Source organism: Callorhinchus milii, unplaced genomic scaffold, assembly GCF_018977255.1.
Source record: "Callorhinchus milii isolate IMCB2004 unplaced genomic scaffold, IMCB_Cmil_1.0 Scaffold23, whole genome shotgun sequence".
NCBI lineage: Eukaryota > Metazoa > Chordata > Chondrichthyes > Chimaeriformes > Callorhinchidae > Callorhinchus > Callorhinchus milii.
In genome coordinates this window covers 8,261,679-8,274,998 of record NW_024704764.1, presented here as the reverse complement: position 1 = coordinate 8,274,998, position 13,320 = coordinate 8,261,679, and positions in this window count along the sequence as shown.

Genomic DNA, 13,320 nt, shown 5'->3' with positions numbered 1-13,320 from the left:
TAACCGTTTAAAGGGTTGAACGGCAACTTAACGGTTCGTTAGAAGCGACGGAAGGAATGGGTACGAGAGGGGAAGCGAACAGGAATTCATCCCTACCTGAGGCTTTGAGGCTTTTTTTGAAACGAGGCTCTTAGGATTTTTTTTCTATTCGGCTCTGTTCAGCTCTCTCCTTCTCTCTCTCTCTCTCTCTCTCTCCCCCCCCCACCACACAGCCACACGCTCAGATATTTTTTTTTTGTTCGTTCCAAGCGTTACATCCCAGCCCGATGCTACGATGTGCTTCACACACATACACAGCACACGCACACTCCCAAATAAGCGGCTTTAATCTTATTCCCTTCCCTCCCTTCCCTTATCTCCTCTTTCCCCGCACCACCACCCCCCCCCCCCCCCGAACGCACTCCTTGAAACCAATCCCCCACCCCAACCCCAACCCCAACCAACCCCCTTTCTCTTCTCTCCCCCTCTATTTGCCGAGTTGCTCCACCAATCTCGGGAACGCAAATGGGTTCCCTGTGAATATTTAGCAGAGGAATAATTCATGAACAGTGCTGGAGGGTTTGGTTCGAATCAAATGATGGGAGGTTGGGGGTGGGGGGGGGGGGGAGAGAGAGAGAAAGCGAGAGAAAGCCGGCAGGGCTGACCTGACCTGTGTGCGTGTTTGTGTGGCAACATACATTGCACCAGCGGCGGCACAAAGTGTGTCTTGGTGCAATTTCGGAAATGTGAGAGCGGGTGGTGGTTGGAGGGGGGGAGACGGTGACAAGGGTGGGGGGGGTGTGGTGGGGGTGGGGGGGGAGACGGTGACAAGGGTGGAGGGGGTGGTGGGGGGTGGGAGACGGTGACAAGGGTGGGGGGGGTGGGGGGGGGAGACGGTGACAAGGGTGGGGGGTGGGGGGGGGAGACGGTGACAAGGGTGGGGGTGGGGGGGAGACGGTGACAAGGGTGGGGGGTGGGGGGGGAGACGGTGACAAGGGTGGGGGGTGGGGGGGGTGGGGGGGGAGACGGTGAAAAGGGTGGGGGGTGGGGAGACGGTGACAAGGGTGGGGGGGGAGACGGTGACAAGGGTGGGGGGGAGACGGTGATAAGGGTGGGGGGGGTGGGGGGGAGACGGTGACAAGGGTGGGGGGGGTGGGGGGGAGACGGTGACAAGGGTGGGGGGTGGGGGGACGGTGACAAGGGTGGGGGGTGGGGGGGGGAGACGGTGACAAGGGTGGGGGGGGGTGGTGGTGGGGGGGTGGGGGAGTGGTGGGTGAGAGGGGAACGTAGAGGGGCACCAGAATTAAAGCCATATTACTCATAGCTCCTCACGGGGAGATGTTTTGAGACGTCCTGAGCCGATGGTATATGATGGTAAGAGAGCTGAGGAGCGTGTGCGCGCGGGCGCGGGCGCGTGTCGGGTCGGTTCGGGTCGGGTCGGGTTGTGTGCTCGCTCCCGCGAGTTGCTTCGGAGTGTTAGAAGGAGGACAGACACACACCGCTAACCCCTTTCCCTTCCTTTTCCCCCCATTGATTCGCGTCAGGAGGATGTCTCGAGGCGGGAATTTTTCTTTCGACTCTAACTGTGAAGTGTAGTGACCTTGTGTGTTTCGCAGACGGACGAACGCTTTCGTGGGCGTTTGGAAATGCCATCGGCGGAGGGCGGAGGGCGGAGGGTTAACCATTCGAGTCCCAGGATGAATCCACGGGGGGCGCAGAGCGGGGGGGGGCAGAGGTGGGAGGGAAGGCATTGGGACGGGTGCTTTAACCCTTACAAGAACGCAACAGGGAAATGACATCTGTCGTTGAGATGTCTCAAAGCGCTTCACGGGATATGCTGTCAAGTGGAGTGACTGTGTGTTTTTGCGGGCGAAACGCGGCAGCCAAACGCGGCAGCCGACGCGAGCAGCGGCGTCCCGCGAACAGCGCCGCCAAACAGGGAACGCGCACACCCACGCGAAAGGGCATCGAGATGGACCAACACACACAGAGAGGGCCAAACAGCCGTGACATTCCAGCTGTTACTGGCCTGATGTGGAGGGGCTCTGTCCGAGGCAACAATGGGATCAGTCACTGGGGAGAAGCGCTCCTCGAAAACAACTCCATCGCTTAATAATTCTTCCCGTCAGCCTCTCTCCGGCCGTCTGCCCTTTCTTGCGAAAAAGAAAAATTCTTTTGCCATTTTAATTTAAATTGATGATTATGATCGTATTAGCATTCCGGGAGCGGCGATGAACTCTCTCTCTCGCTTTCTCTCTCTCTCTCTCTGTCTCTCTCTGTCTCTCTCTAGCCCAGTGACACTGCTCTTCAATCGCTCAACTCAAACTCTTTTTAATGATCGGGTAATAGCGTCCCATCGTGCAGTGGTTAGCCCCCTCGCCTCGCAAGCGAGGGGGACCCGGGTTCGATTCCTGGGCGGGGTGAAACCTTATGGCAAGTTTCCTTACTCTGTTCACCTGTTTATCTCAGCAGTAAGTGGAAACCAGGTTGTTAATCGATTGGCGGATCACTTTCCGGGGTTAAAAACCCGGGGTTCCTACTTACTGGTAAACACACAATGTGTGTGTGTGTGTGTGGAGTAAGGAAACTTGCCCAAGGAACCGAACTCAGGTCCTCTCCTCGGGAAGGGAACGCTGATACGAAAGACAGTCAGGTAAGTAAAGGAAGCTTCGGAAACCGGAACGGAAACGTAGCGAGATCCCGGCGGGAATAACGTGACTGACGGAAAGACTCCGTTAGATCGCAAAGCCGCCGGAAATATCCGGGAGAGAAATAAAACAACTTGCAGCAGCGGCGGCGGCGGCGGCGGCCGCAGGGGGAAAATAAAGAGCCGTTTTTTAACAACCGGTCCAAAAAAAAAGGCACTGGAGAAAAATTAACAGCGTAGGGAATGAGGCAGAGTGAGACTACATTCATTATTCCAACCTATTGATAAATCCCTGAGCTAACAACCTTGTGCAGGACTTAAATCCATCAAGGGCTTTGTTACGTCACTAAAACTCGGAGTAATTACATTAAAGAGACATGCGAGCGCACACACACACACACACACACACAAAATCCTTCCTCTCTGACAGTCTGCACAGGGCCAAAATATGTGGCTCTGCCATTTATCTTGTTCATTGCCTTGCAAGCTGTCTGTCTCTGAAGTGCGGACACACTCACCCTGTGTCTCACCTTGATTCACTCGGGAGTCCTTCTACCCTGCCGGTCAGAAGGCTCAAGCTTTCCCTCTTCCCCTCTCCCCCCCCCCCCCCCCCACCTTACCCTTACCCCCTGTTATCACGTCTTCAAGAGCGCTTCACAGAACGTACTGCAAAGTGGATTGACTGTATATTTCGTGGCCAAAACGAGCTCCGAGGTAACAGGGAGCGAAAGCGCGAGAGCGAAAGAGAGCGCGAGAGAGAGAGAGAGAGAGAGAGAGGAAATTCACTGTTCTGACTGAATGAAGGGTTCATTAATCAGACGGAGGTGTTGATGATATCAGTGTACTTTCCAGGCTGAGAGCCTTCACTCCGGGGTGCGGTTGAAGCCATTAATCTAATCCGCTGAACCGTGTGTAATTACTTTCGCCTGTCAACGTACTTTACACGAGCCCGCCACTCGCGCCCGGCTCCTCGACTTGAGCTCGTAGTCGAGACTTATGTTCCAGTGCAGCAGCGCCGGGAGGGGAAGTCAGTAGTAATAGTAGTAGTAGTAATAATAATAATCCTTGCATTTGATGTAGCGCCTTATCGCGTCTTCGAGACATCTCAAAGCGCTTCACGGAATGTACTGTCAAGGGTAGTGACTGTGTATTTTGAAGCGATATCCACTAGACCTGGTGCATTGACTTTTTCACCGCTGTATTTAACCACCAGCGGGCTACCCTTTTTTTTTTGAAAGGAAAGCGTGGATTGAAGTGACCGATTTATTATTATTATTATTATTTTTTTTTGAAGGGATTATTACCCCCCGGAAAAGCAACCCGCCAATCGACTAACAACCGGGTTCCTACCTACTCCGGGGTAAACAGAGGCGTGTGCGCGCGCGTGTGTGTAGTAGAGAAACTTGCCTAAGGTTTCGCCCTGACCACCCCAGGAATCAAACCCGTGTCCTCTCGCTCGCTCGGGCCAGAGAGCGCTCTGACCACCGCTTACTCTACGGAACACACCGCAACAGAAGAGCGTGGGAGTTGGGGGAGAGGGAGGAGGGTGGTGGGGGGGGGGGGGGGGGGGGGCGAGGAATGTTAAACTCCGACATGGACTGGTCGGGGAGAGTGTGGAGTTGGCCTGGTTTCCGTGCCGGACATTTTCCTCGCGATGGTTCGAATTCTTGCTCCCGGGCGGCTCGGAAGGCAGACACAATGGGGACACTGAAGGGGACGGCAAATTTATTCACCATCTCATTCTGAAGCTAAGAGGCTGACACAATGGACAATAAGCTCCGGCGGCCCCTCCGTGGCATGAATGGAAATTCGCCACATGGTTTCGGCCGACATAATAACGATGCAGAGCGAGTAGTAAAGTCCCCACAGGCCAGACTCGCTCCCACTTCAAGGCAGATGCTTTCCCTTAATTGCCCTGTGTTGTGTTCCCTCTCCGAGCCTCTCCCCTCCCTCCCTCCCTCCCTCTCTCCCTCCCTCCATCTCTGCCTTTGAAGCCTGCGCTCTCTGCACCGCACCGATGTCCCTCGCTATATCGCCAGCTCCCAAACGGCCCCCGTATTTTTTTTAAGCCTTTTAAATAAAACCCAACCGACAGTAATAACCATCGCCGGGTTTGAGTTGTAACTGCGGCCCGCAGTGACGTGTAGTGACCTCCTTCAAAACCCGACTCAAGACCTTCGTCTTCGACCGGGTCTTCGGTCACCCTCCGAACCCCTTAACCCTCCCCCTCCGCCCTCCACCCCCCCACCCAACTCCCAGCTCGGGTGGAAAGCCCTGACTGTCCAGCGCCTCGGGACGTCCTCCCGACGCGAAAACCGACTGGATCGCTTACACGTGGAAAGGTTGACATTGTTGCTCACACGCAGAGGGAGGCCATTCGGCGCACGAGGACAGCTCCCCTCACACCCACCACCACCATCACCACCAACAACAACAACTTGCATTTATATGGCACCCTTCGCACCCTTAAATGCCTCTCGTATCCCCTTCATACTTCCCCCCCCCCACCCACCCACCACCCGAGTACTCACCAGCAAGGCACCTGAGGGCGTGATCTGCACCTGGAGGTCATGGTGTAGACCCACGCTGAACGTGTAAGGTGGGGGCGGGTGGGGGCTGGAGGGGTGGGGGGGGGTCGGGGAGGCTCTGTCGTCGGAAACACCGGCCTTCAGGTGAGGCGTCAAAGAAAGGCTCTGGTCGGTACTCCTCCAGGAAGGCTGGTCTTGTCTTTTGCCCGACAGAAACAGTCACTACACTTTGGCGGAGGTGACTCGGGAAATCGCCTGAAGAAGCTTCTTTTCTTTCCCTCTCTCTCTATCTCTCTCTTTCTCTTTCTTTTTATTTTTCACTACCTCTCCCCCCCTCTCTCTCTCTCTCTCTGACTCTCTCCCTCCCTCTCTCTCTCTCTCTCTATCCCATCCCCGTGGCGTGGTGCGCAGGTTCTGGACTGTCTGACCTCCTTCGGCGGCGACAGACAGACAGCGACGGAACGAGCCTCCTGCCAGCAAATTCGCGGATAATACGAAACAAAGCGGGCAGGAATATATTAACCTGGAACCGGAGAAGGTACAAAGGAACCTGACACCTGACAGGATTCTGATGGGTTTTAAAATCAAACCTTCGATGGCACCTCCTTGGATACCTGGACGTGCCCGGTTTGCCTTGCAGCCCCGACTTTTCCGGCTGGAAGGAAGGTGATATTTTTCTAATTCCCCCGACTCCAGCCCCAGAGCCGAACGGTTCCTCGCAGCTTCGATCCGCGACTGTTTTGCGAGGATGTGGCCGGGCGCAAATTGGGCTGCGCAATCTACTCCACTTTGCGGTGCATCCTGCGAAGCGCTTTGAGAAGCCTCGACGACGTGACAAGGCTCTCTTATCAAATGCAAGGATTACTATTATTATTATTATCCACACCGCATCCCCCCCACCCCCCCCGCCTATCAGTCGTCTCTTCACGTCACAAAATGAAGAATATCCTTCCTCCCATTGATCCGATCTCCTCCTTACTGAACACCCGCCCTGCCCTCGCTACCATCACGGCACGTCGAGCTGTTTCTTTAAGTGAATCCCAGCGTCCTGCCCCCCCTTAACCTGTTCCAGTCGTTAATTTCCCTTTGGGAGCAGAATACTTCCTGGCATCTTGTCCCCGAAATTTCTCCGCTGCAATGCCAAGTCTATGTCTTGTTCTGCCGAGTCAGTCCACGCCTAAAGCATCGATCTGGGTTTACTTTTTCGATGCTGTTCGTAATGTTATACGCCTCTTTACAAGGTCCCCTCTGAATTGTCTTCTCTCAGAGCCCTGAAGAGCCCTTTGCTTGTTCACGGGAGCTCTTCGGAGGTTGAGCCGGAGCCTAAAATGCGGTGTTTGCGAACAGCGCTTCATCTGACTCATCTTTTGAGAGGTTGGAAAAGGAGAAAGACTGAGTATGAGGGAGAGAGAGTGTCAGAGAGAGAGGGAGAGAGAGAGAGAGAGTGCGGGAGAGAAGCCCAGGAGCGAGGGAGCAAAGGGAGAGAGAGAGAGAGAGAGAGAGAGAGCGAAGAAATGGAACAAGCTCAATGTATTTCTCCTTTAAAATGTGCTTCAATAATCAACTACCGCTCCCCCCATAAACACACACTCACACACACTCACACACACACACACACACACAAAAACACACACATACACGCGCACGCGCACACACACACACACACAAGCGCGCGCACACGCGCACACTTTCCCCGAAACCAAACAAGGGCAACGAAAGTCTGCAAACCTAAAACGCCACGGGATCAAGCTTCCGTGTAAGATATTATTCGGGCGCCTAAAAAGGCATTACCTGCCGTCGCGTGAGATATTTCAGCTGCGGGGGCCGGCGGCTTTATTAATAATTAATCTCCCGAGCTCAAAGCGAGAGCTGAGAGCTGTTGAGTGTCTGAGAGCTCGTTAATTGCTCGCTGCAGATTTGCTGCGTGATAAAGACTCGGGAAGGAGGCAGACACTGAGCTCCTTATTCCCTTTGTAATTCAACTTTTTTTTCTCCCCCACCCCCGTACCGAACGCTTGGCCCGCGAAAGGGACGGGGCTCCTTCAACGGCGTATCCTGCGAAGCGCTTTGAGACGTCCCGAGGACGTGCTAAGGCACTGTGTCAAGCGCGAGGATTATTATTATTATTATTATTATTCACTGTTATAATCAGCAATGATAATCCTCGCGTCGGACTTTTATCGCCTCGCGATATCTCGCAGCGTTTTCGGGCGCGCTGTTCGGTGGTGCGACCGCCCGCGTTTCGACCCCGCGGTCTGTCGTGGGCGCAGCAATGTCTCGCAAACGGCCGCGCCGTGAACGATCAGTTTTATTTGGTGGGGGGTGGGGTGGGGGGGGGGGTGTGGGGGAATTGACGGCCTGGACACGAGAGAGAGAGAGAGAGAGAGAGGGGGTGGGGGGCAAACTCCCTCCTCTTTCCCAATGGTGGAGCGGACATCTTTCACGTCCGCCTGAGCAGGGCACGGGTGGGGGCGTAAGTTTTCGACCATGCACTCTCCCCACCCCCGCCCCCCCACTACCTCCCCCAACTCCACCCCCAATTCCCCCTATTTTGAGCCTCACTTTTGCTTTGAAAAATGCAGGAAAAGAAACGGGATTTAAGACGCTTCTCGCAGGTCTGCGCCGTATTTGAGGGCAAGGCGGCCCCAGACCTCCCTCCCTCCCTCTCCCCCTCCCTCTCCCCCTCCCTTTCCCCTTCGCTCTCCCCCTGGCTTGTTGTTGTTGTTGTTGTCATTTGAACGCCCTTCACAACGTTCACCGTCTCAGAGTTCTCTCTCTCTCTCTCTCCGTCGAATTAAGGTCCACGATCTGTTTTTTTTATCCGAGGTCATTTACGTCACATGCAATGGAGCAGTCGAAACGTGAGCGCACAACACATCCCCCACCCCCCCAAACCCCCCCTCCCCCACCTATCCACTCCCCACCCCCACCACCCACTGGGGAACACCATCTGGTCTTAGGAACTTAAGCGACGGTGCGGAACTGTGGACAGATTGTGGACTTGGTAATAATAATAATAATAATCCTTGTATTTGATATAGCGCCTCATCACGTCTTCGTGACGTCTCAAACCGAAAGACTAACATTCCACGCTGGGTTTAGGAATCTTTCCTCATCCCGGAGTCTTAATATCTTAAGGTAAAATGGCCCGACAGGTTAAGACCAAAACTAGCACTTAGCATCTCTCACGTGTATTTATATAGGGGTCTTTGGGGGGGATGGGGGCATCTCTGTTTCGGAGCGCTTAACGGTGGCGGAGCCTGACACCAATCCGGTGGAGGGGGAACAGGTGGAGAGGGATGCAAGTGGAGTGACTGTGAGTTTCGCAGCCAACTTGCACCCAGCGACGTCCTACAGTCGTAAGAGTCTCCAAAGAGCCTCCGAGCGCTTCGCAGTGATCGCTGTCAAGCGGAGTGACCGTGTATTTATGGAGCCGTGCGGCACACCAGCCCAGCAGCCGAGTTTGCGAACGACATCCTAGTTACTTTTATCTGGGATTGCTTGGATTTTGGGGGGCCGGGGTGGGGGCGGGGGTGGGCGGGTGAGGCTGGCGGAGAAAGAGGGGGTCAGCCGAGTGTCTGACACGCGCGGAAACCCATCACCGTTGCTTAAGAGTCTCCAAACCGAGCTGAGAATTCCGTGCATCCCACCTACACGTGGACATACCAGAGATAGAATATTTATTGGGATGGAATGCGCTCTCTCTCGCTCTCTCTCGCTCTCTCTTGCGCTCTCTGGAAGGAGGGAGGGAGGTTGGGAGGGAGGGAGGGAGGGAGGCATCCAGCTTTATTTAATCCCGGAGCGTATGAGGTGCAGGTTGGCAAGAGCCAAGGCTTGGGGGGGATGGGGAGGTGGGGGGGGTGTGGGGTGTGGGTGTGGGTGGGTGGGGGGAGTGGGGGGAGTCCAGAGTGTACGTTGTGGGTAACTGCTGGAGTCTGACCGGCTAAAACCACACACACTTGGCCATTATGCGGAGAGACAGTGAACACTGACAAGGCTGAGCGATTGGACAGTTATTCCTCAGGAGGCGTTCAATTAATTTCCCTCATATCCCCCCGGGGAGAGGAGGGTGATGGCAGAGAGAAGGGGAGGTGGTGCGGGGGGGGGGGTGTGGGTGATGGAGAGTGAGGGGGGAGAGGGGGGGAGGAAAAGAGAGAGAGAGGAGAGAGGGAGGGAGGGAGAGAGAGAGAGAGAGAGGGAGGGAACGACATGGGCAGCAGTGGAGGAGATTACACCATTTCAACAGCGATTTTAAAATGTCTCCGCTTCCAAAAAAAAGAAAACACCCGTCACGAATTCCGGTCGGGGCTCGCAGCTCGGCGTGGGCGAATCTCGCCCCGTGAACGACAGAGAGAAAAAAAAATTCGAGGAGAAAAAAGGGCACCTTCGAACCCACTCGGACGGCGGAACGACGGGTCCGGTTTTCGACCGCTCGCCGTGTGCCGGTATCAGTACTGTGGAGAGCGATAGCCGTCGTCGGTGCAGTGCAGTGCAGTGCAGGGCTGTCCGTACCAGAGGAAGGAGAGATGGCACGGGACGGGGGGGGGGGGGGGGGGTTGTTGCCGCACGGTCAGCTCCCGTGAGCAGCTGGCCCGTGGGTAGCCGTTATTCTCATCACTCTCGGACGCGACGCCTGCCCATCGGGGTCTTACCTCTCCGAGCTGAGCCGCGAGGACGGGGAGCGCCTTTCCACCTCTGAATCCTCTCCTCCTCTCCTCTCCCTGATAATCTCCTGCTCTTCTGCTTTGCCACAGCATCCGAGCCTCTGACGGAGCAGCCTCCCACGTGCCGAAGGGGGAAAAAAAAAATCCGAGGCGATTGCAAAGGGGGGGAGGGGGGAGGAGGGAAGGAGGGGGGGGGAGGGAGGGAGGGAGGGAGAGGGTAGGTTGGTTGTGGGGGGTTGTAGGGGGGTGTGGGGAGGATTACTGCAGGCGGTTCGCACTTCAAGCAATATATCTGGCTCCTCCAAGTAGCATATGTGGCCCCCCCCCGCCCCCCCCCCCCCCCCACACACTTTGAGCTAATCAGCGACGTGGGAAGGCGTTAAAGGCAGATGCGTATAACAACAACAACAACAACAAGATTCCATTTATAGAGCGCCTTTCACGTCGGGAGGACGTCCCAAGGCGCTGGACAGTTGGGTCAGGACCCGAGCATTGGGGGGGACATGGTCAGCGTGAGGGGAGGGAAGGGAGGGAGCGAGGAGGGGGTAGAGAGTCGAGAGGGGAGAGATGCAGAGGGGGGAGGGTTTGGGGGTAGAGAGGAGGGAGGCAGGGAGGGGGTGAGGGGGTGAGGGTCATAGCGGCAGCCATAGTGCGCACGTTAGCAACAGCACGGGAGCTGCAGTCAAATGCGCGGCTGGACCTGTGCGAGCGCGCAGGCTTGCCTATGTCTTGGCGTGTGCCCGCGCAGGTCTCCGCGCGCACGCGTGTGAGCGCGTGGTCTCGTGCCCGTGGGCGCTTGCGCAGGTGCGGTGCGCCAGGGCGAGTGAGCGTGCCCGCGTCCGCGGGTCCGTGTGCGTGCGCCAGGGCGAGTGAGCGTGCCCGCGTCCGCGGGTCCGTGTGCGTGCACGGGTGCTTGCGTGCACGTGGAACGCGTGTGTTCGCGCGGCTTGAAACGTGTTGAAAGCGCGGGACAGGTGAACAGGGCGAATCTGGAGCAGGGAATGGGGAACGCATGAGGGGACGGGGGTTGGGGGGGGGTACGGGGGAGTGCTGGGGTGGGGGGGGGAGGGGGGCGTTGGGAGGGGCAGGAAGGGGGTGTCCTGACCTGAGGTCGGCCACACACAACACTGGATCGAAGCTCTGTCTCCGAAGTCCGCCCGCGCACAGATTAGTAGCGCAGCATCGGAGCTGCAGACAATTAACCGACTGTTTCGGTGCAAAAATGAGCAGCGGAAAGCTCCCGAGGGAAGGCTTTTTCCAGATTTCTCTCATTTATCTCAATCGTAAGGATTAATAATCATCATAATGATAATAATGATAATCCCTGCATTTGATGCAGCGCCTCATCGCGTCGTCGAGACGTCTCAAAGCGCTTCGCGGGATTAGACCGGAAAGTGGAGTGACCGGGTATTTTGCGATCGCGGCAGCCGGTTGGGCGCAGCGTGACGACAAGGACAACAACAACAACAACAACAAGAACAACAACAACTTGCACTACTTACACAGCGGGGTAGCGTCTCGGGATAAGGAAAGGAGACCAAGGTCCCAACCAGTTCGCCCTCCGCCAGCCCTGAGGTGTCGCGTCCCAAACCACACACTGCACCTATCCGCGGGTGTTATTTTCCGGCAGCATTCTGTCCGATTTTGGTCTGGAAAGCAAAGCGCCATTTTTCTGCTTCCGCCCTCCGGCTCCCTCGGGGGATTTTATTCCGAATTTATCCGCCTTCAATCGCCGCTCGGAAATAAATCCCGGCGCGAGAGGGCAAGTGCAGTGACTGTGCACTTCGTAGGTGACCGCGGCAGCTCCGACTTGCGCAAAATCGTCCGTCGTGGTCACGCGCGCGCGCGGCCGCGGGGCGCACGCGGAGGGCGAGGCCGTCGGTTAAGCACCCGGTCAGGGTGCGCACGCTTCCCGGTTTCCGCCGCCTGCGCAGGAAGTTGGAGCGTCCGCGCGAGATGTGGTGTCTTCGGCGATCCCGCGACCCGGAAGTGGGGCCGGCGGCGAGTCCTCCCTTGGGGTTTCGCCTCACTCGATGCACGACTCCAAGTCATTCCATTCCTTCCCATTCACGCCCGGTCGAGCTTGGTTTGTAATATAACCGGGTCTTTTCATTGCCTTTCAATCGCGCCATGAATAAATAAGTAAAGGGTTACACAGTACAAAATACACAAGCCGAAACCATTCGGGTCCACTTACACCTCTCCCCAAATCAGTCAAATCTCCCCCGCCCCCCCCACCCAATCCCAACCCCCGCGCCCCCAACAGCCCCAGCCTTAAAAATCGAAAAGGCCGCGTCAAGTCCCTTAATTCGGTCTTACATTCGCTCGGAGCCTGCCTTTGGCGGCCGGAGGACGTCCCAAGGCGCTGGACAGTCAGTTTGGACCCGAGCTGAACGGGTGGGGGGGGGGGGTGGGGTTGGGCTTGGGATCAGGATGTGGGGGTGGGGGGGGGGGGGGTATTCTCAAGGCTTAAACACACGCGTTGCTTTTTAACCACCGTTATTTCACATCCGTCTGATCTGCATCCAACCAGATTGTCGCATTCGAACACACATTTCTCTGAAGGGAAAACGCGAGACTGAAACAAGTCCTCAATTGAGCAACGGGATAATATGCGAAAGTGTCCGATTGCACATCTGAACTTCGAGGAGATTTTCCGCTCTTTTATTGATATCATTCTTTATTCTCTCACTCCTCTTCGGCTTTGCCTTGTTCTTTTTTTTCCTGGTTGTCGGGTTTATTCGGCGCCGCATCAAGTGCGAGGTTTATTATTGTTGTTGTTATTATTGTATTATTATTATTATTATTATTATTACGCTCTCTGTCCATTTCCGTTCACTCTTCCTGCACTCGCTCCTGCACTGCACTGTGTAGGTCTCTCTCCCTTTCTCTCTCTCTCTCTCTCTCGCTCTATCTCTCTACCCCTCTCGTCCACACGCAAACACACACACACACACACACACAGACACATCGCTCCCCCCCCCCCCCCTCACTCCCCAATCCACTCCAAGGGTTCATTACAGACGCAGCTACGTACATTGATTGGACAGACAACTGCAGTGTGAAGCTCCCAACCACAAGACACACACATAGACAGATAGACACTGGGTGCATTAACCAAGGATCTGTCTAGAGAACCACAACGACATTCCTTCGACAGAGCCTCGAGACGTTCCCGGGCTTTCTCTTACACCAACAGTGAAAGCAGGTGAAGTCAGTGGGATTTTATCCTGTTCCTTTCCCTGGAAAAAGCCAGCAACAGTCCAGCGTCTTTGGAAAAATCGGGAGAAAACCCTGAACTGCCCAGGAATCAAACGATGCAGGTTGGTGCTTTACCGGGTCTCGAACCGTCGGAAGGAGCAGACTTGTAATAATAATAATAATAGTAATAATAATAATAATAATCCTCGCATTTGATACAGCGCCTCATCACGTCTTCGAGACGTCTCAAAGCGCTTCACGGGATACACTGTAAAGTGAATTGACTGTATATTTTGTGGGC